Source organism: Aotus nancymaae, unplaced genomic scaffold (genome assembly GCF_030222135.1).
Source record: "Aotus nancymaae isolate 86718 unplaced genomic scaffold, 86718_ANA_hifiasm-v0.15.2.pri h1tg000053l, whole genome shotgun sequence".
Classification (NCBI taxonomy): Eukaryota; Metazoa; Chordata; class Mammalia; order Primates; family Aotidae; genus Aotus; species Aotus nancymaae.
The window spans coordinates 5,968,108-5,988,711 of NW_026988467.1; the positions used below are offsets into that span (position 1 = coordinate 5,968,108).

The 20,604-nt window shown below is 38.7% G+C and overlaps 1 protein-coding gene across 3 annotated transcripts in view; it reads right to left on the reverse strand.

Moving 5' to 3' along the window:
- Positions 1-20,604, reverse strand: part of RERE (arginine-glutamic acid dipeptide repeats) — a 469,898-nt gene that overhangs the window by 400,545 nt on the left and 48,749 nt on the right. Inside the window, exon 1 of one of the 3 annotated variants that reach the window (XM_064363205.1) lies at positions 18,722-18,877. The exons of the other annotated variants lie outside the window; for them this stretch is intronic. The gene's annotated coding sequence lies outside the window, so the exon portion shown is untranslated. Of the gene's footprint in view, positions 1-18,721; positions 18,878-20,604 lie in introns of those variants that run through there. 3 annotated transcript variants of the gene reach the window in all.

Below are 20,604 nucleotides of genomic sequence, written 5' to 3' on the forward strand. Positions count from 1 at the left end.
AATCATCAAAACCACTCCAGGAAGTGGGTATAATTATTATTATTATCACAATTTTTGGCTAAGGAATAGAAAAGCTGAAGGAGTTAAGTAATATGTCCAAGGTCACCCAATCAGTAAGCAGTGTCAGCGCTCCTAACCACCTCATACTAACAACTTCCTATAATGACAGACTCCAATAGAGACAAGTCAAGGAGACCACTGTGAGTTATTCATTCATTTTTAAAATGTTTCTTGAGAGTTTATTATATTCTGAGAATTATTCCTGCCACTCGGAATTTAATTGTAGATAATGCTTTTATGGAACTCACAAGAAAGGCATCAAATAATACATAAGTAAAAATGAAAACAACATAGCTTTGCTCTGAAAAAAAAAAAAAAACAGGATAAGGTGATGTAGAGTAATGCACTACTTTAGACTGGAAGCCAGGGAGAGCCTCCCTAAGGAATAATGTTGAAATGAGATCTAAATTACAAGATGAAGCAAACGAAGAAAAACTCTGATGGAACAGCATTAAGGCCATTATGATAAATGCAATAAACCTAGGTGAGAGTTATCTTGTCAGTTCCTACAACAACAGAAAGGACAGGAGGCCAATGTGACTGATGCTAAGGGAGCAAGTGGAGGGTGGTCAGAGTTACATCAGAGCCTCAGAAGTTGTCAGCCATGCTGGCATACAACTATAGCAGGGGGAAAAAGCTATTATTTTATTCCCAGTGGAATGAGAATCTGAAGGGTTTTAAGTAAGAGAATGAGGTGATCTGTGTTTCTGAAAAAGCAATTCCACTCCTCCAACTCTGTGTAAAGAATGAACTACAGGCTAGGCACAGTGGCTCATGCCTGTAATCCCATCACTTTGGAAGGCCGAGAAAGATGGGTCACTTGAGGCCAGGAGTTGAAGTCCAAGCTGGCCAACACAGCAAAACTCGTCTTTATTAAAAATATTTTCAAAATTCCGGCTGGGTGCAGTAGCTCACACCTGTAACACGAGCACTTTGGGAGGCCAAGGTGGACAAATCACCTAAGGATGGGAGTTGGAGACCAGCATGACCAACATGGAAAAACTCTGTCTCTACTAAAAGTACAAAATTAGCTGGGCATGATGCTGCATGCCTGTAATCCTAGCTACTCCGGAGGCTGAGGCAGGAGAATCGCTTGAACCCAGGAGGCAGAGGTTGTGGTGAGCAGAGATTGCGCCATTGCACTCGTCTAGGCAACAAGAGTAAAACTCCATCTCAAAAAAAAAAAAAAATTACAAAAATTAGCCAGATGTGGTGGCGGGCACCTACTTGGGAGGCTGAGGTATGAGAATCGCCTGAACCCAAGAGGCTGAGGTTACACTGAGCCAAGATTATAACACTGTACTCCAGCCTGAGTGACAGAGCAAGACTCTGCCTAAAAAAAAAGAATGGATTATAGAGGGATAAAAGTGAAAGACTGGGTAGGAATTAGAAGGCTGTTAGTTCTAGAACCATGCCTGGCACATAGTAGTCAATGTGTTGAATAAATGAATGCTGCAATCGTCAAGGTAAGAGAAGATGAGGGCTAAGACTTGGGTGGTAAAGTGCTATATGTAGAAATCATTCTGCCTCGTTCAACATCTGTGAGTGTCACAAACCCAGTGTCTTTTAAAAACCAGTAGCCTCTTTTTCCAGCTGGAACCATGGAGGGTGATGAAGATAAGAAGGAGATACCTGCTGTGCCAGAAACCCTTAAGAAAAAGTGAAGGATAGAGCTGAAGATCAAGTGCCTGAGAAAGAAGTTTGCCTAAAACATGCTTTGAAAGGCAAGGAGGAAGCTTATCTGTGAAAAAGCAAAGCCCTATCACAAACAATATAGGCAGATGTACAGAACTGAAATTTGAATGGCGAGGATGGAAAGAAAAGCTGGCAACTTCTGTGTACCTGCAGAACCCAAATTGGCCTTTTTCATCAGGATCAGAGGTATCAATGGTGTGAGCCCAAAGGCCAGAAAGGTGTTGCAGCCTTTGCTTTCATCAAATCTTCAATGGAACCTTTGTGAAGCTCAACAAGGCTTTAGTTAACACGCTGAGGATTGTAGAGCCATATATTGCATGGGGAACCCAAATCTGAAGTCAGTAAATGAAATAATCTACAAACGTGGTTATGGCAAAATCAGTAAGAAGCAAATTGCTTTGACAGATAACGCTTTGATTGCTTGACCTCTTGGTAAATATGGCATCATTTGCATGGAGGATCTGATTCATGGGATCTATACTGTTGGAAAATGCTTCAAAGAAGCAAGTAACTTCTGTGGGCCTTCAAATTATCTTCTTCACAAGGTGGAATGAAGAAAAAGACCATTCATTTTGTAGAAGGTGGAGATGCTGGCAACAGGGAGGATCAGATCAACAGGCTTCTTAGAAGAATGAACTGAGGTGTCTCCCATGATTATTTTTCTAAGCTGCTTGGTTAATAAACAGTATCTGCTCTCAAACTGGGTGGCGGTGGGGAGAAAAAACAGTAGCATTTTTTTCTGAGTAGCATCCAGGTTCTTAAAGCAGCCTCTTACCTGTTCAGGTTGTTGGTAAGGGCTTGACTCTGGAATGGAACTTCCCAGATCTGATCTTGATTCCATCCTTTACCAGCAAGTTACCTACCCTTTCAGTGCTGCCTCATCACCACCATTAATATCACTACAACCACCAGCGTCAGCAGCAGCCGCAGCAGCACAGCAGTCCTAGCCGCTGATGCTGTGCACTATGACTCCGCCTCCTCACCTGTCAGCCTTTTCAACATTCTGTTACTGCCATCTTCCCTTTCCTCTATCAAATGCTACTGACACCTCCAAAACAAACCTACTAATTGTGAGCAATCAATCAGCGTAGATTTAGTTTGCACCACTCTCAACTGCTGCAACTTCTGCAAAGGACCTAACCAAAGCAGCTCATTCTTATACACACTACCATGTGTTTAGCATTAATATTTAACATTTGGTAACTTTTCTGCAGCAGTTGACTGATAAAGATCAGTTTATCAAAGCCTATAATGTACTGTCAGGGAAGGTACAGTGTTGAATTTTCTCCAAAATAATACCAAGATTTTTTTTTTTTTAACTTTCCATGAAAACCAACTCCAGTCCCCTTCAGAACTACTAAATACTCCAACATTCCAGTTAAACTCTAGGCCAGGCATGGTGGCTCACACCTGTAATCCCAACACTTTGCGGGGCCAAGGGAGGAGGATCACTTGAGGCTAGCCTGGGCAATATAACAAGACCCCATCTCTTCAAAAACATCGTTTTTAAAAATTAACTCCAGAGCCATAAAAGGGAATGAAATCATGTCCTTTGCAGCAACATGAATGGAGCTAGAAGCCATTATCCTAAGTGAACTAACTGAGAAACAGAAAACCAAATACCCCACGTTCTCACTTATAAGTGATAACCAAACAATGAATACATATGGACATAAAGATGGAAATAATAGACACTGAGGACTCCAAAAGAGGGTTGGTTGGGAGGGAGGAGGGAGTTGAAAAATTATACCTAATGGTACAATGTTCGCAATTTAGGTAACAGGCATTCTAGAAGCCCAATCTCCATTAATATACACTATACCCATGTAGCATGCACATGTAGTCCCTGAATCTAAAGTAAAATAAAATTTTAAAAATACAAATTAAAAATAAATTTATTAAATAAACTCTAAAACATTTTATCATCTGTGCCTTTAAAATACTCCCAAAATAAGATTTCCCTCAAGGTTGCCGTAGTCATTGATGAAGGGTCACGGGTCATGATCCCCCATCAGGCTCTGCCTCTGATTCAGGCAATTTTGTATTTGTGTTCTTTTTTTTTTTTGCCACAACTTTTTAATTTTCACTACCAAATATAATCATAATCTTGCCACTGACTAGCCCATATTAAATATCACAGATTTGTATAACATCAATAGTCTTTTTTAAAACAGGAAATAGAACAAATATGTATTTTATTGCAGGAATCACATTATTTCTTTGTATCAAATGCTGTAAGTCACTACAAACAAACACTGTTGTTAGGCACAAAATTTTAGGACACTGTTTTCCTGTCATATGACAGCTGAAGTTATGTAGGTACCAAACTGACAGTAAATATATTAAGTATTCCTTTTAATAAACTGCCAGGAAAAGGAGTAGAGAAATGCTTGAAGCAGAGGACATAGTGATGGGCTCAGAATCCTCCAGGTTTCACACAGCAGCTCACTCTAGCACACAGATCAGTATAACTGCAGCAACAAGGACCCTTCAGAGTCAGTCACGCCAGGGAATTCCCTGGGAGGACTGGATTCTGTGGACATCTTCCATAATGCTCAAAAGCTACACACAGTAGATAGGAAGAAAAATCACTAAGAAAATGCCATGGCAATTACCAACAAAGGTTTCCCATTGAAAAGATATTTTCCCTGAAAAAGCGAGTAATAATTTAATTTTTTCCAAAATGAATTTAAATATCTCTATTAATACATATATTAATAGAACCATTTAATTAGCATTTTCAGTCCCTAGTACATGTATAATATAATGAAGCAAACAATATATTAAAATCCTTGACTCTTTTTCACGAAGGCATCTCCCCCTCTGCTGCTCAGGCTGGAGTGGAGTGGCATGATCTCAGCGCACTGCTACCTCCGTCTTCTGGGTTCAAGCAATTCTCCTGCCTCAGCCTCCTGCGTAGCTGGGATTACAGGCGCCCACCACCATGCTTGGCTAATTTTTGCATTTTTAGTAGACACGAGGTTTCGCCAGGTTGGCCAGACTGGTCTCAAACTCTGGACCTCAAGCGATCCACCCACCCTGGGCCTCCCAAAATACTGGGATTACAGGCATGAGTCACCGAACCGGGCCAAATCCTTTGACTCTTAAAACTATATATAAAAAGATCTTTCTAGGCCGGGCATGGTGGCTCACACTTGTAATCCCAGCTCTTTGGGAGGCCAAGGCAGGCAGATCACCTGAGCTCAGAAGTTCTAGACGAACCTGGGTAACATGGTGAAACCCCATCTCAACTAAGAATATAAAAATTATCCAGGCATGGTGGTAGGCACCTGTTGTCTCAGCTACTACTCAAGAGGCTGAGACACAGAATAGCTTGGTCCCAGGAGGCAAAGGTTGCAGTGAGCTGAAATCATACCACTGTACTCCAGCCTGGGCAATAGAGCAAGGCTGTCTAGCTAAAATAAAATTGGCAAAGGATCTGCAAACTGTATTGTAGAAAAGACACATTTAATTTTATTTTTTAGATAATATTTTTTTGAGATGGAGTCTTGCTCTGTTGCCCAGTCTGGAGTACAGTGGTGCAATCTCAGCTTACTGCAATCTCTGCCCCCCAGGTTCAAGCGTTTCTCTTGCCTTAGCTTCCCAAGCAGCTGGGATTACAGGTGCACACCACAACACCCAGCTAATTTCTGTATTTTTAGTAGAGATGGGGTTTCGTCATTTTGGCCAGGCTGGTTTTGAACTTCTGGCCTCAGGAGATCTGCCCACCTCGGCCTCCCAAAGTGCTAGGATTACAGGCATGACCCACCACGCCTGGCCATTTTTTAGATAATTTCTCCTACGTGCCTCTTTTACAGTTTCCACTAAGGTTTGTGAAAGAAATGCTACAGATCCTCCAAGCTCTCAGAATTAATGGTTATATTAACAGGAAGAGCATCAGAGATATGCCAAAGAAGAATCTGAATAAATGCTTGAGAACTATGAACAATTAAAATTTTAATGTCTCATTTAATTTGTAGGAGTTTTTAAAAATATCATCTTTATTTTTAAAAAAGAAGTCACAAATATTAGCTCTGATTTTTAACAAAGAGCTTAAAGTTTTCTTAATAGATCCCCTTTTATAACTACAGCAATTTTTTAGTATCCAGATATATCTTACCAAACTTTTTGATAAAAAGTTGTTCTTTCACTTGTATGGAATATTGGGAAAATGCCTGGTATTTTAAGATTTCTGCAAAGACATATTTTAAATACTGTTCAGCTGGAGACTGAAAAAGCTGGTGCTATCACTACCTGAAAACCACTTTTAATATTCTGAAACACCTTCTTTAGACATGATTTGAAATATATATTTCTACATGTAAAATTCATCTCTATTTTTTTCTATTCTCTCTAAAATTAATCTCCACTATTTATCAGCTACAGAAAGTCCCTGGATTAATAAAATTTTCAATCATGCTTTGTCTCTCATAGCTTCAAACTACTCTAATACTGAACATAACATTTCAAAAGCAATCATCAACCTTAACTATCTATCTACAATATGAGCTGCTACAAAGTGCTTGAAACATCTGAGCACACTTCCCAAAACACTTGGAGTTCTGTTGTCCATCATGACAATCTCTCAATAACTCTAAAACATACTTATTCAAGCAGCCCCTGTTTACAAACATCCAGCAACTGTACCTCTGCCAGCCCTGCTACTGGAAAAAACACTTAGGACATGCCAGGGATTATGCCAAGCATTTTGTAGCTAGTCTCTCATTTGCTCCTTACTACACCCTATATGTGTAGCATCTCCAAATAAATAGCAATCTATAGTAACAAAGGCAATATTCTTACAGGAAACAAGTTTTTAATACCTGGCACCTGTGGGAAAACCTCTCTGATGGAGGAATTTAAGAGGAGGTTGAAAGGGAACAAACTCAATTTCTTTTAGAGTTCCTAAACTATACCGAAGTCAAACTTATTCTACCTGCACTAACAGGTGGAAGAACATGCAGAACATGCATGGATTATTATTCTGAAAAGTCCAAAATACTGAGCTTATTCCTATAGCAACTAGTAGGCTACAGAGACCCAGTGTTAGCTCCATACATAGACTTCATCAGAGAAGCCCTTCCTTTGCAGTTTTATATTCTTTTTTTATACCAAATCTTTAGCTCAGAATCCCTTTCACTTGGGGAAAAAAAAAAAAGGACTTTAGCTCAGAATCCCTTTCACTCGAAAAAAAAAAAAGGACTTACATTATCATCATCTAGTCAGATGTAAGGCACTAAAGAGACAACAAAGTAAATATGGAAAAAGACTTGATTTCATTAAGTCAAAATAGAATTTTCAGCACTTGGCTGTACTATGGGAACATTCCCCAAATAACTGTTTTAAGATTGCAAAAAAAAAAAAGGACCAATTCAATATAATAATAGTTATAACTTAACACAGCTCTCTTTTTTTTTTTTTTTTTTTTTTTTTTTTTTTGCCCAGGCTGTAGTGTAATGGCTGATCTAGGCTCACCACAACCTCTGCGTCCCAGGTTCAAGTGATTCTCCTGCCTCAGCCTCCTGAGTAGCTGGGATTACAGGCATGTGTCACCATGCACGGCTAATTTTGTATTTTTAGTAGAGATGGAATTTCTCCATATTGGTCAGCCTGGTCTCCAACTCCCAACCTCAGGTGATCTACCTGCCTTGGCCTCCCAAAGTGCTGGGATTACAGGCATGAGCCACCAAGCCCAGTTTTTTTTTTTTGAGACGGCAGTCTCGCTGTTGCCCAGATTGGAGTGCAATGGTGTGATCTTGGCTCACAACAACCTCTGCCTCCCAGGTTCAACTGATTCTCTTGCATTGGCCGCCCAAGTAGCTGGGATCACAGGCATACCATGCCCAGATAATTTCCGTATTTTTAGTAGAGATGGGGTTTCGCCACGTTGGCCAGGCTGGTCTCGAGCTCCAGACCTCATGATCTGCCCACCTCAGCCTCCCAAAGAGCTGGGATTACAGGCATGAGCCACCGCTCCCAGCCAACACAGCTCTTAATGTATGTGGCAGACACTAATCTAGAATAACCCATTTAACCTTCACAACAGCCATTCAAGGGCCACTATTATTAGCCCCACTTTACAGACAGCAAAAAGATACAGAAGCTAAGTAACCTGCCTATGCATCACACAATGAGGTGGTAGAGAAAGGATTTGCCTTGTGCAACTGTTTTCTTATACACTACATGCTGCTACTCTTCAAATAGAGGGAAAAAGAAAATCACTGTCACCCAGAAGACTGTCATATGATGATGAATTTTGACTTTGCTTTTTATTTCTAATCCTTCAGTGTAAAAGAAACACTTCCTCTGCAGTTTCATATTCTTGTACTAAAGCATAGCTTAATAACATTTTCATTTAAGAAAAGGGAAACAACATACATCTAGTAGTTATAAGAGATACAGTAGGCATTAAACCGCATTATTCCTATAATCCAATCCAAAGAGAAATTCAGGTTCAGAAAAGAGTCTATCAAAATAATAAACAACAGCAAAGTGGTAATTCATAAAAGTTTAAGTTTTATCTTAATCTTTATCTCATTGAGGGACATATTTTAAAAGAACACTGACAAACTGAGAGATAATGTAACTTGTCCTCAGCATAAGGCTGTAGTTTGTGAAGCAAGGTCTCTTAAAACCTAGTGAGTCCCTTTTCCTATACTATAGTAGATGTTTCAAGAAATGAAGTTATTTCCTTTGAAGGAAACTGATATGATCAAAAGAAAGTAAAGGAAACTTACCAGAGACAGTTTGTGCTGGAAATAATTTGAAGTGCCAAATTTTAAACCATTTTATAATTTTAAAATTTTTTTTAACAGAGATTACATTATGAAGAATTTTCCAGAAATATTTTAATCAAAGTCCTATTTAAAGAAACTTTTGATTAGACATTATTAAATTGTATATCGTTTTAAAACAATAATAATAATAATCTGTCCTGAGCTACTAGAAAGAAATGTATAGCATGTTATTTTAATAGGCCTAAATGCGGAAGGATCAATATTATTTTAATTTTTAAAGGTCTGTTTATGAAATGCAATCATCCTTCATTAAAAATGCAAGCCGTGCTTCAGCAAGAGGTTAGCGTAAATGATTCATAGAGAGATCTCTCTCCAGTATAATCTTCCTCTCCTGGGAGTTTCCTTCAGATGTTTCATCAAACCACTCAAGCTATTATTAAAAATGCTTCCCTGAGATAAAAGGAGGGAATAAACAATATAAACACATTTCCCCATTCCTGTTCACCAATGCCTCTTCCATCTGAGTGATCTATACTTTTATCAGTCACAGGTAAAATTCATTTTTTATATTCCACACATTTTTGCAATCATTTCTTTTCACAAGCATTTTAAGTTAACATCATTTTATACTATTCAAAATAAGGAGTTCAGATTTTTAAGATAGATTTTTATTTGCTTACCTATTTTGATATTTCAGTGTGAGTGTTGTCTTTCACTGAAATTAAAATAAGTCGTCCTTCTAGTTGATGGATTTTAAAAGATTTTAAAACGTCAACTCATCAAAGTCAAGGCACTCCAAATTTAAATTCAATTCTCTTCTATTTAAAAATGCTAATGAAAATGGCTGTTTCAATGCAGCAGCATCTGGCTCATTATAACACTCAGTTTTAACTAATAAATCCTTAATTATTAAATTCTGGTGTTCAATTTCTTTTGGATAAATAAGCCAAACACATACTGCTACAATTATAAATACCTGAGATAAATTACTTATACCATGAAAAAGCATTCCTCTTGATTCTCTGGCTGTTAAATAAGGCCCAAAGTATATAAGGGACACACACTTGAAAGACCCAGCATTAAACATTTGGGCTCCACTCTATGTAGGTCCCACATTCACAGGCTGGCAAATCTTTAACTCTACTAAGTCCTCATGCATAATGCACAGGGCAATTTGTTTGTGCAAATGGGCCAGTTTTTTTCCCATGCTTTTTCAGAATAAATGTGTCAAAAGTGAATGTAATCATATATCCCTAATTCTGGCGTTACAAAGCTTCCCTACCTTCACCCAACTTGATGTTTTTATTAAGGAGTTACTGAATATATTTAATCAAGGTATTACTGCACATCACGATGTCTCATAAAGGTTGAAATCCCTGAGAGAATATGTTTTGTTTTAACCCCTAATACGTGTTAGAGAGTTTTTCATTTTTCTCTCCCACTCCCAATTCCTTTTTTTTTTTTCCGTCCTTTTTTAATCAGCAACATCGACAGTACTGACTGAATATTTTACAATGGAGTTGCAGAGTATGTGTGTTCAATCGTTTCGGCTTCCCAGAAGATTCATTACAGTTACATTAGAAAGTCAAATCAGGCAATTCTGCAGTCTGGTGAAAGCCAGCATATGAAAGAAGGTTAATACAAAAGAATTTCATTTTAGAGGACATTTAGGACTTTAAAAAGCAACATTATGATAAAATTTTCAAGATATTTGTTCTTGCCTTAGCACAAGCTTTATAGGTCTAATTTCAGAGCTGTCTAAATGCTTTTCTAGGAAAGAATGAGGGTATATGGGAGGAAATTGTTTGATCTAGAAGGTCTGCCATCTTAATGATCCTCATGCTAAGAACACTGCAGATGTATGTTTTGCCCTCACTCATGGGCAAACAATCTATGGTTCTCTGATTATGATGATGAAGTACAAGTCAAGTAAAAGTGAAGGTGCATTTCTTTAAAACATAAAGGTTTGAGTGATTGCCAATATTTGTCTTTCCGATTATAAATAAAATTGCTGAGATTTTCAGATCTTAATATGTATTTATATAACAAAAATCAATAAGTTAATTGTTTTCCATGATTACTAGCAGGTATAGAAAAATCTTTTCAGATCAGTACATGTTTAACCGGCACTTGTGTATAATAATTCCCCTCTCTCCAGAAGTCAAGCCTCGATAAACCCCTAGCTAATCTTACTTATTTATTTCCATTGGTTTATAGGTAAGCAAACATAAGAATAGACTATCTACTGAAAGGCAAGCCTCCTCATTCAGTACAGTTGACTTACAGAATACAAATTTCAATTCAATACAAAGGTTCACCTTTGCATGAGCAAAATTCCAAAGCTTAAATATCATGGCAAGAGGCAAACCGCAGCTAGCAGTGGTAACAGACATGAAAGGCGGCTAGCTATCTTCAGCGCTACCTTTGGCAGCAGTACAGATGGACTTGGTAGGCCACTGGCTATGCTTAATTTAATATGAAGTTAATACAGTCAAAACATCTGGTGCACCACTGATGGTTATCATGATAAATTAAATCTGACATCACACACAAACCCATTCAATATTCTATTTATATCCTTTTTACCTAAACCACAAAACTAAAAATCCACATTTGCTTTTGTTTTTCATCTCCTCTTAGCAGTACTCCATTTTAGAAAAGGAAGGTTTTGTTGATCTGTTGTTTATACAAGTTAGGGGCCTTCTTTTTAGAAAAAGACTACGAAAATTTGTATACAAAATGTCAAGGGGGACATTCAAGTGATGGTCTCTTTGGTTTAAGTTTCATGGACAATCCGCCTCTGGGGAGGTTGAAAGGCAGTGTAAAAACTAAATAGTACACCAAGTGGCACATGAAATTGGGACAAAGAATACAAAAATTTTAAAAGCAGACGATTTAACTGACAACCTACAGAAGAAGAAACAAGACCTAGGCAAGTACATCAACAAAAATAAACTGTATGTCAGAATCTGTTTATAACATATATTTCTAAAATGCAAAACCCCAAATTGGGCCAGGTTCAGTGGCTCACACTTTTATATCCAGCATTTTGGGAAGTCAAGAAAGGAGGATCACTGGAGCTCAGGAGTTTAAGACCACCAGCCTGAGCAATATAGTCAGACTCTGTCTCTACAAAAAATAAAAATTAAATTAAATTGAATTCTTAAAAACCCAAATCTACAGCATACTACCACAACAAAAGTACAATTATAAAGGAAAAAAGTCAATTAAAGAACCAAATTATCAGTCAAGTGTGGTGGCTATAGTTGTAATCCCTGCACTTTGGGAAGCCAACGCAGGAAGATTGAGCCCAGAAGTTCAAGACCAGCCTAGGCAACACAGCAAGACCCCATCTCCACTAAAAAATTTAAAAAATTTTAAAATAAAGTAAAAAAGAATCAAATTATCAGTTTTAAGAAATATGTAATTCTTACAAGCAACTAATTCATAAAACAGAATTAGATCATGGCTAAAATTTTGTTATTTTTATAAAGGCACTGTACCACTTATAACTGAAGTAGTCACTTCCTCAACTGCAATATTCAGATTATTGCATTTTTATTACATTGCTTTGAAGGATATTCAGTGAAAAGAATTTTTAATTCTAGTGCTATATAATATTAGCTTCACCTATACTCTTTTAAACAAAAAGGACCTAAAAACCCTGACTCTGCATCTGAAGGGAGGAGAGTATGCCATATAATAAATTCAGTACAATGGAAATGAGAACCATATTTCTGTTTAACTTTATTCATCTTGCCTAGAGCTGTAAAAAAAAAAGTTATTAAAATTAATGCATAAAACTATCATAATTCCATCCTTTTTATTACTGGCAATATTCTTCCTAAAATATTAGTCTGGTTTGCTGTATTAGTATATCTTTTTGAAAGTTCTCTTTGAAAATCAGTATCACTTTAACCTTAGAAGGAAAACATGCAATTATATTAATTTGGCACTGAATCTTATTAGGTTCAGTGGGTTTGAAACTTTGAAAATTATTTCTTCATGGGCCGGGCGTGGTGGCTCACACCTGTAATCCCAGCACTTTGGGAGGTTGAGGCGGGTGGATCACCTGAGGTCAGGAGTTCAAGACCAGCCTGACCAACATGGAGAAACCCCGACTCTTTAAAAAAAAAAAAAAAATTAAAAAAAAGAAAATTATTTCTTCATTAGCCACTTACTTGGCCAGGTGTGGTGGCTCATGCCTATAATCCCAGCACTTTGGGAGGCTGAGGCAGGTGGATTACATGACGTCAGGAGTTCAAGAGCAGCCTGACCAACATCGTGAAACCCCATCTCTACGAAATACAAAAAGTTAGCTGAGGCAGGAAAATCGCTTGAACCCAGGAGGCAGAGGTTGCAGTGAGCCGAGATTGCGCCATTGCACTCCAGCCTAGGCAACAAGATCAAAACTCTGGCTATTTTCCCTAGCAAATGATTGCTCCCTTTCTCTTTCACTAATCAGTTTTTCTAAAGTTTACACAAAAGAAATGCCACTGGAAATTCTCTTTCTCTAGTCACAACTAAATGAATGAACCACATGGGCTACCAAAATCAAATTCTCTACTGCATCACTAATGTAATACTAAATGTGATGCTCCATCAAAAAAGACCTAAAATTTACATAATTTCCCATAATCTTATCAGAGGAACAAATGTAAGACAATGGGAAGAAAATCAAGATAAGCTCACTGTTGCTAGTTTGTGTATTTCTGTTTTTCTCAACTCCTCCCACAGTGAATGGAACATTGTTAAGAGAGTTGGTATAAACTACTTCACTACAATTTTGTATTTGAACATCAGCTTTTTTTCATTCTAAAGTATTAATTTAACCAAAAAGCCAAACATCCAGTCTATTCACCAAAAACACTCATCATAAAGATGTTTATTTACTATCCATATAAAGATGCAAAATGGCATTCCTAACAGCCAACATAATCAACTTAAGTGTCTATCAGCAGATGAATGGATAAAGACACACACACACACACACACACACACACACACACACACACACACACAACAGAATACTATCTGGTCTAAGAAAATCCTGTTACTTGCAACAACATGGATGAACCTGGAGGACACTATGTTAAGTGAAATAAGTTAGGCATAGAAAGACAGATACTGTATGATCCCACTTATGTGTACAATCTTAAAACGTTAAACTCAATTTATCTTTTTAATTTTTTCATTTTTTTGAGACAGAGTCTTGCTCTGTCGCCCAGGCTGGAGTGCAGTGGCATGATCTCGGCTCACTGCAACCTCTGCCTCCCAGGTTCAAGCGATTCTTCTGCCTCAGCCTCCTGAGTAGCTGGGATTACAGGCCTGCATCACCACACCCGGCTAATTTTAGTATTTTAGTACAGGTGGTGTTTCACCACAGTGGCCAGGCTGGTCTGGATCTCCTGACCTTGTGATCCACCCTCCTCAGCCTCTCAAAATGCTGTGATTACATGCATGAGCCACCACGCCCAGCCCTCTATCTTTTTTTTAAACACACAAAGCCTTCCTCTGTTGCCCAAGCTGGAGTGCAGTGGCATGATCATAGCTCACTGTAACCTCAAATTCTCAGGTGCAAGCAATCCTCCTCCCTCAGCCTCCTAAGTAGCTGGGACTACAGGTGTGTGCCACCACACCTGGCTTTGTATTTATTTATTTATTTTGTAGTAACAAGGCCTTACCAAGTTGGTCTCTAATTCCTGGGATCAAGGGATTCTCCTGCCTCATCAACCTTTTTTTGAAGCTGAAGTAGAAGCAGAGAGTAGAATGGTAGTTACTAAGGGCTAAGGGGAGGGATGGGAAAATGTGAGCCAAAGGATACAAAATTTCAGTGAGAAGGAATAAGTTCAAGAGATCAACTATATAACATAATGACTATAATTAATAATAATGTATTATATTCTTGAAAACTGCAAAGAAGAATAGACTTTAAGTATCCTAACCACACACAAACAGATGTGAGGTAATACATATGCTCATTGTAGCCATTCCACAATGTATACATATTTCAAAACACCATGCTATATATAATAAATGTGTACAATTTTTGTCAATTTAAAAAAGGGGATTATATGGCCAGGTGTGGTGGCTCACACCTGTAATCCCAGGACTTTGGGAGGCCAAGGCAGGCGGATCACAAGGTCATGAAATCAAGACCATCCTGGCCAACATGGTGAAACCTCGTCTCTACAAAAAATTAGCTGGGCGTGGTGGCACTCACCTATAGTCCCAGCTACTCAGGAGACTGAGGCAGGGGAATCGCTTGAACCCAGGAGGTGGAGGCTGCAGTGAGCGAGACCATGCCACTGCACTCCAGCCTGGCCACAGAGCAGATTCCATTTAAAAAAAAGAGGGGGGGTGGTGGATTATTCTCTCACCTCAACGTTAAGGTACTATCTAAAAAGATATTTCCCAGCTACTCAGATGGTGAAGCCAGAGAACTGCCTAAGCCCAGGAGTTGGAGACCAGCCTGGGCAACATAGCGACTCTGTCTCAAAAAAAGAGATAAATAAAAATAAAAAGATATTGTGACTGTCAAAGAAAGGAAGGAGGTATTAAGCCACTGAAAGGTTATATTTTTCCTTTAGAAAAATGAAAAATCCCTATTTTAGTGTCAATTACTACCCCCTCTGACACATTAATTTAAATGTAGAATCCTTTTACATGAGAAAATTACTAAATCAGATACCACATTTCAGAATGTGCTAGATGTTACATGGAAAAGAGCATCATCCTTTCAAAAAGCAAGGATGAAGACAGTAACAACAATTAGAAAGAAAAAAGCCAGAAGCACGCAAGTGAAACAAGCCACTGCACCGTAGGCCTCTGTTGGTACAGTCAAACTATAAGTATTTCTAAAAGGGGAATAAAAGACGTCTGTAGTTACCTTAGAAGAAGGTTAAATTCTTCTAAATAAACTCTTACCAAAGGAAAAAACAGAATGAAAATTGAAAAATTCTTTCTTCTCCCCTTTGGAGAATATGGTTTAGCAATTTTTAAAAAATCAAAATATCAGGAGATTAAGTACCAATCCCATCCCAGTAAACTAAGTTGCTCTGATAATTTGATTTCAAGTTGTATGCAACTCTACACCCACTAGGCTCAATTGCAAAACACACATAAAGAACTTAGAACACTACACAAATTCAACAGACATGAAGAAAAACACTACCAAATTCAAATGTGAGGGACAATCTTCCTGCTGATATACATATAACTCTAAATTCTTACTCTATATGTATGTATACACACACACACACAAACACACATAATATGTCTTGATGATCAGAGAGCACTATTACATCGTATAGTTCTAATTAAGGTCAATTTCCCATATGGGAAAAGGAAGATTTATCTGAGAAATAATTCAAAATAAATCCTCCCCAAGTAAGTAGACCTAGGCCTTTAATCGTTTTGTTTTTTGTTTTTGAAATGGAGTTTCACTCTTGTTGCCCAGGCTGGAGTGCAGTGGTGCAATCTTGGTTCATGCAACCTCTGCCTCCCAGTTTCAAGCAATTCTCCTGCCTCAGCCTCCTGAGTAGCTGGGATTACAGGCACCTGCCACCACACCCAGCTAATTTTTTGTATTATTAGTAGAGACAGGGTTTCATCATGTTGGTCAGGCTGGTCTTGAACTCCCGACCTCAGGCGATCCACTTGCCTTGGCCTCCCAAAGTGCAAGGATTATAGGCATGAGCCACCGCACCCAGCCCCTAGGCCTATAATATTTAAGATTATCATTTATATATCATTCACATTAATCACCACAGTCTAGAAAAGTCAGCCTTAGATAAGATGCCAAACAAAATCTGAGATGAATGAAAAGAAGTCCTGGGTCAGTAGTACAGCTTTGTTGCAAGTACATGAAGGGACCCCGCAGAGGTGTGAGAAAGACAGTTCCTTAGCGTGAAGGGTAGGAGGTTATAGGGAGGGGAACAGGAAGCCTAGGAACAGGTAACTGAATTTGGACAGGCCTTTGATGTTTTAAGCCCCTTTCTATGGATTTTTGTTTTCTTTTGGAGACAGGGTCTTCCTCTTTCACCCAGGCTGATTTTTTAAATATATTTACTATTATTATTCCCTTGGAATACTAGTATTAATACTAAGTTAAATTCTTTGAAAATCCAGCCAGTGTTAGCTATGCTAAATGAAAACAAAAGACTTTATATAATTTTATATTTAAAAAGAGAAACTCTGCACTCTTCAAGATTAGAAGCAGTGGAGCCAGCAAGACTCTCAGAGCAACATTAGCTACTTCTTATGTTCCATGTGCCAGGCTAAATTATTTTCATACATTATCCCACTAATGCATAATCAACCCTATCAGTTAGCTATTATCAGCTGCATTATATAGACGAGGAAATGGAGGCACAAAGACATTCCATAAATCTAACAAGGTTACAGGACAGAGAGGTGGCAGAACAACGATTCAAACCCAGTCCTTCTGTTCTCAAGCTCAGACTCAGAACCATTATGCTTTACCGTCTTACCAAAATGAGAACCAAAATCAAAGAACCCCGAAGAGAAATAAAAACTCAGAAGAATCTGAGTTCTTTAAACAACACCAGAGCACTCCTGTCCTAAAACTGGAGGATTTTCAGGTTTCACAATGTGACAAACTTGGAAAATACACATCTGACACATATGACACTAAATCCTTTGGCAATTTTATTCCACCTCAGGACTTCAACTACTCCACTCTCAGCATCTCCATCTTAACCCTGACGACTTCTCAGATAGTAATATTTCCATCTGCCTAATGACAAAAATCACTCCCCTCAACGAAAAGCCGTATTTATTAGCATCTTCTTCCTCAAATCAGTTTGTCCTCCTGTGTTCCCAATTTTTTAATACCACAGCTATAATACAAATTACCTATGCTTCACATCTCCCCCACATTTAAGATTATATGCCTTGTTCTAACAACTGCCAAATCCAACTAATTCTACCTCTACAATGTCTCACATCTGTCACGTCTTCATTTCCCCTACCAGTTAGAAAGGTTAGATTCTCATTACTTTTCACCCAGTCTTCACTCTTTTCTTTTCATCACATACTAGAAGTAGTTTTCCTAAAACACAACTCTTATCATGTCACTCCTTTACTAGAAAACCTTCAAGAAGGATCATTCCCCACCAATCAACTCTTCAAGATTCAGATCAAATACCTCCTCCATGCAACCTTGTGTAATCTCCTTCCCCTAAGGACAGGTCACTGCTTCCTCCTCTAAACTTCACAGCCCTTCAGCAGTACCTCACTTGACCCTTACCAATTTCAGCCTCATATTACAAGAACCTGTACTGAAATGCTAGCATCATCACTCACTGGAAGACAAGCACCTTATGAGAAGGTTCAATGTCTAATTGAACTGTGGGTCTCCCACAAATTCTGGTGAAAATACACTTGCATATAGTAGGTACTTAAATAGTTGACGAATAAAAAAATTATAAATCAGCTTTCTCAGTTATAACACAAGCTTTTTAGCACAAGAACTTGTGTCCATTTACTTAATTTTTTAAAAACATACAAAATGTGAAGACTAATCATAATTTCCATGAAACCAGCCCTTTTTGGTTCCTAGAATAGCCAGGGAAAGTGCTTATTTGAAAACAAAAAAAGTGGCACCAGTTAGCTAGGCCAGGCACCATCTAACTCTACTAGTCAGAGGCCAGGAACACTTGCTGGGGCCTCAGCTTTGGTCCTTCTGGATGAAGCCTCAGGACGGCTTTCCCCTAACAATGGACTAAATGATTCAAGATGACCACTCAGTTGAAAACAACCTCCTCATTTCCCAAGACTACTTCTCCAAACACTGATGTTTCTACCATAAGGTCAACTCCTCTTTTTTTTCCCCTTATGGCAAGGCTTATGGAGAATCTACGCCACACAAATGATTCTATGCCACATAAACTATGCCATATAAACTCCACATGAAGACTAGGAGGAGTTCAAAATGCCTGAATGACCTGGGACCATGGAAAATTAATATTCTGCCTTCTACAGTAAAGTCATACTCTTGAGCAAAGGAAGAAAAAAAACCATTATCACAGTCCCTTAATCAGCAAAAATCTAGGCATGGAAGACTAAAAGAAGTTAGGGTCTAGTGAGCTGAAAAAAGAAAACACTAACCAGAAATTTCTTATCTGCAACATATAGCAGGTTTGGAGGACAAAAATGAAAACAGAAGACTATTTCTAGACATCCTGATGGAGAAAGATAATATTTACCTCAGTAAAGTCACAACCATAGGAACAAATCCAGATTCTCTTTGTTGTTGTATAACTCTGTAAAAAATCAGAGTGTAATTCACTTCTCAGTTCAGAAATAAGACGTCCTAAAAAAAAGAAGAGGTACTTCTTAAAAACTAAAAGAAAAAAATCTATCCCCATAATCAGAGTTTCCATGCAGTATTAAAAATGAATGTCCAGCTGGGGGTGGTGGCTCACACCTGTAATCCCAGAACTCTGGGAAGCTGAGGCACATGGATCATTGAGGTCAGGAGTTTGAGACCAGCCTGACCAACATAATGAAACCCCATCTCAACTAAAAATACAAAAAAATTAGCCAGACATGGAGGCAAGTGCCTGTAATGACCGGGGACCATAGAGAATCAGTATTTTGCCTTCTACAGTAAAGTCATACTGTAAAGTCATAATGTAGAAGGCAAAATAGCGCCTATAATCACAGCTACTTAGGAGGCTGAGGCAGGAGAATCACTTGACCCTGGGAGGCAGAGGTTACAGTGAGCCAAGATCACACCACTGCACTCCAGCCTGAGCGACAGAGTTAGACTTGGTCTCAAAAAAAAAAAAAAAAAAAGTCCATTCTATAATTCAAGAAGTGAAGGTGCTAGTTGACTGAGTGTATTTATTCTCACTCAAAAAAACTAACTCAGGTCAAGAAGACCTCTGCCACCAGCTGTGGTGTACCAATCCTAGGATTGGTATCTCTCAGAGCCCCATGCTTCTTATCAAGATGGTTCCCATGCTCAGTATTCCCTTTCCCGCATCACTACCTCCTCCGGTTAAAGAATATCACCAGGGCAAGTTGCAGCTGCTCCTTATGCACTCAGCCCTGGCCTCAGAGTACACACAAGTTTTGCCTCATCCCTAACTCTTGGGGGAAGCATACCATGCGGAGAGCAACTGCAATGCACTGCTCTCTATAGGATCCTACCCAGGTGCCTTAGTGCCATCTGGAAAACGAGAGGAAAGAAGGAACACACAAAAATCATGAAATACTACTTCGTGTACAATTAACTCCAAGACAGAATTTTTTTTTTAAGTTAAATGTTAAAAAAAAAAAAAAAAAGGTACAGTCATCCAGTCAATCACACACCAACTACAATCTCTGTTAACCAGATACTTTACAAAAGAAGACATACATGAGGCCAACAAGCATATGAAAAAATGCTCATCATCACTGGCCATTAGAGAAATGCAAATCAAAACTACATTGAGATACCATCTCACACCAGTTAGAATGGCAATCATTAAAAAATCTGGAGACAACAGATGCTGGAGAGGATGTGGAGAAATAGGAACACTTTTACACTGTTGGTGGGAGTGTAAATTAGTTCAACCATTGTGGAAAACAGTGTGGCGATTCCTCAAGGACCTAGAAATAGAAATTCCATTTGACCCAGCAATCCCATTACTGGGCATATATCCAAAGGATTATAAATCGTTCTACTATAAGGACACATGCACACGAATGTTCATTGCAGCACAGTTTACAATAGCAAAGACCTGGAACCAACCCAAATGCCCATCGATGATAGACTGGACAGGAAAAATGTGGCACATATACACCATGGAATATTATGCAGCCATTAAAAACGAGGAGTTCGCGTCCTTTGTAGGGACATGGATGAACCTGGAAACCATCATTCTCAGCAAACTGACACAAGAACACAAAATCAAACACCACATGTTCTCACTCATAGGTGGGTGTTGAACAAGGAGAACACATGGACACAGGGAGGGGAGCACTATACATGGGGGTCTGTTGTGGGGGAGTGGGGGGGACAGCGGGGGGGTGGGGAATTGGGGAGGGATAGCATGGGGAGAAATGCCAGATATGGGTGAAGGGGAGGAAGGCAGCAAATCAC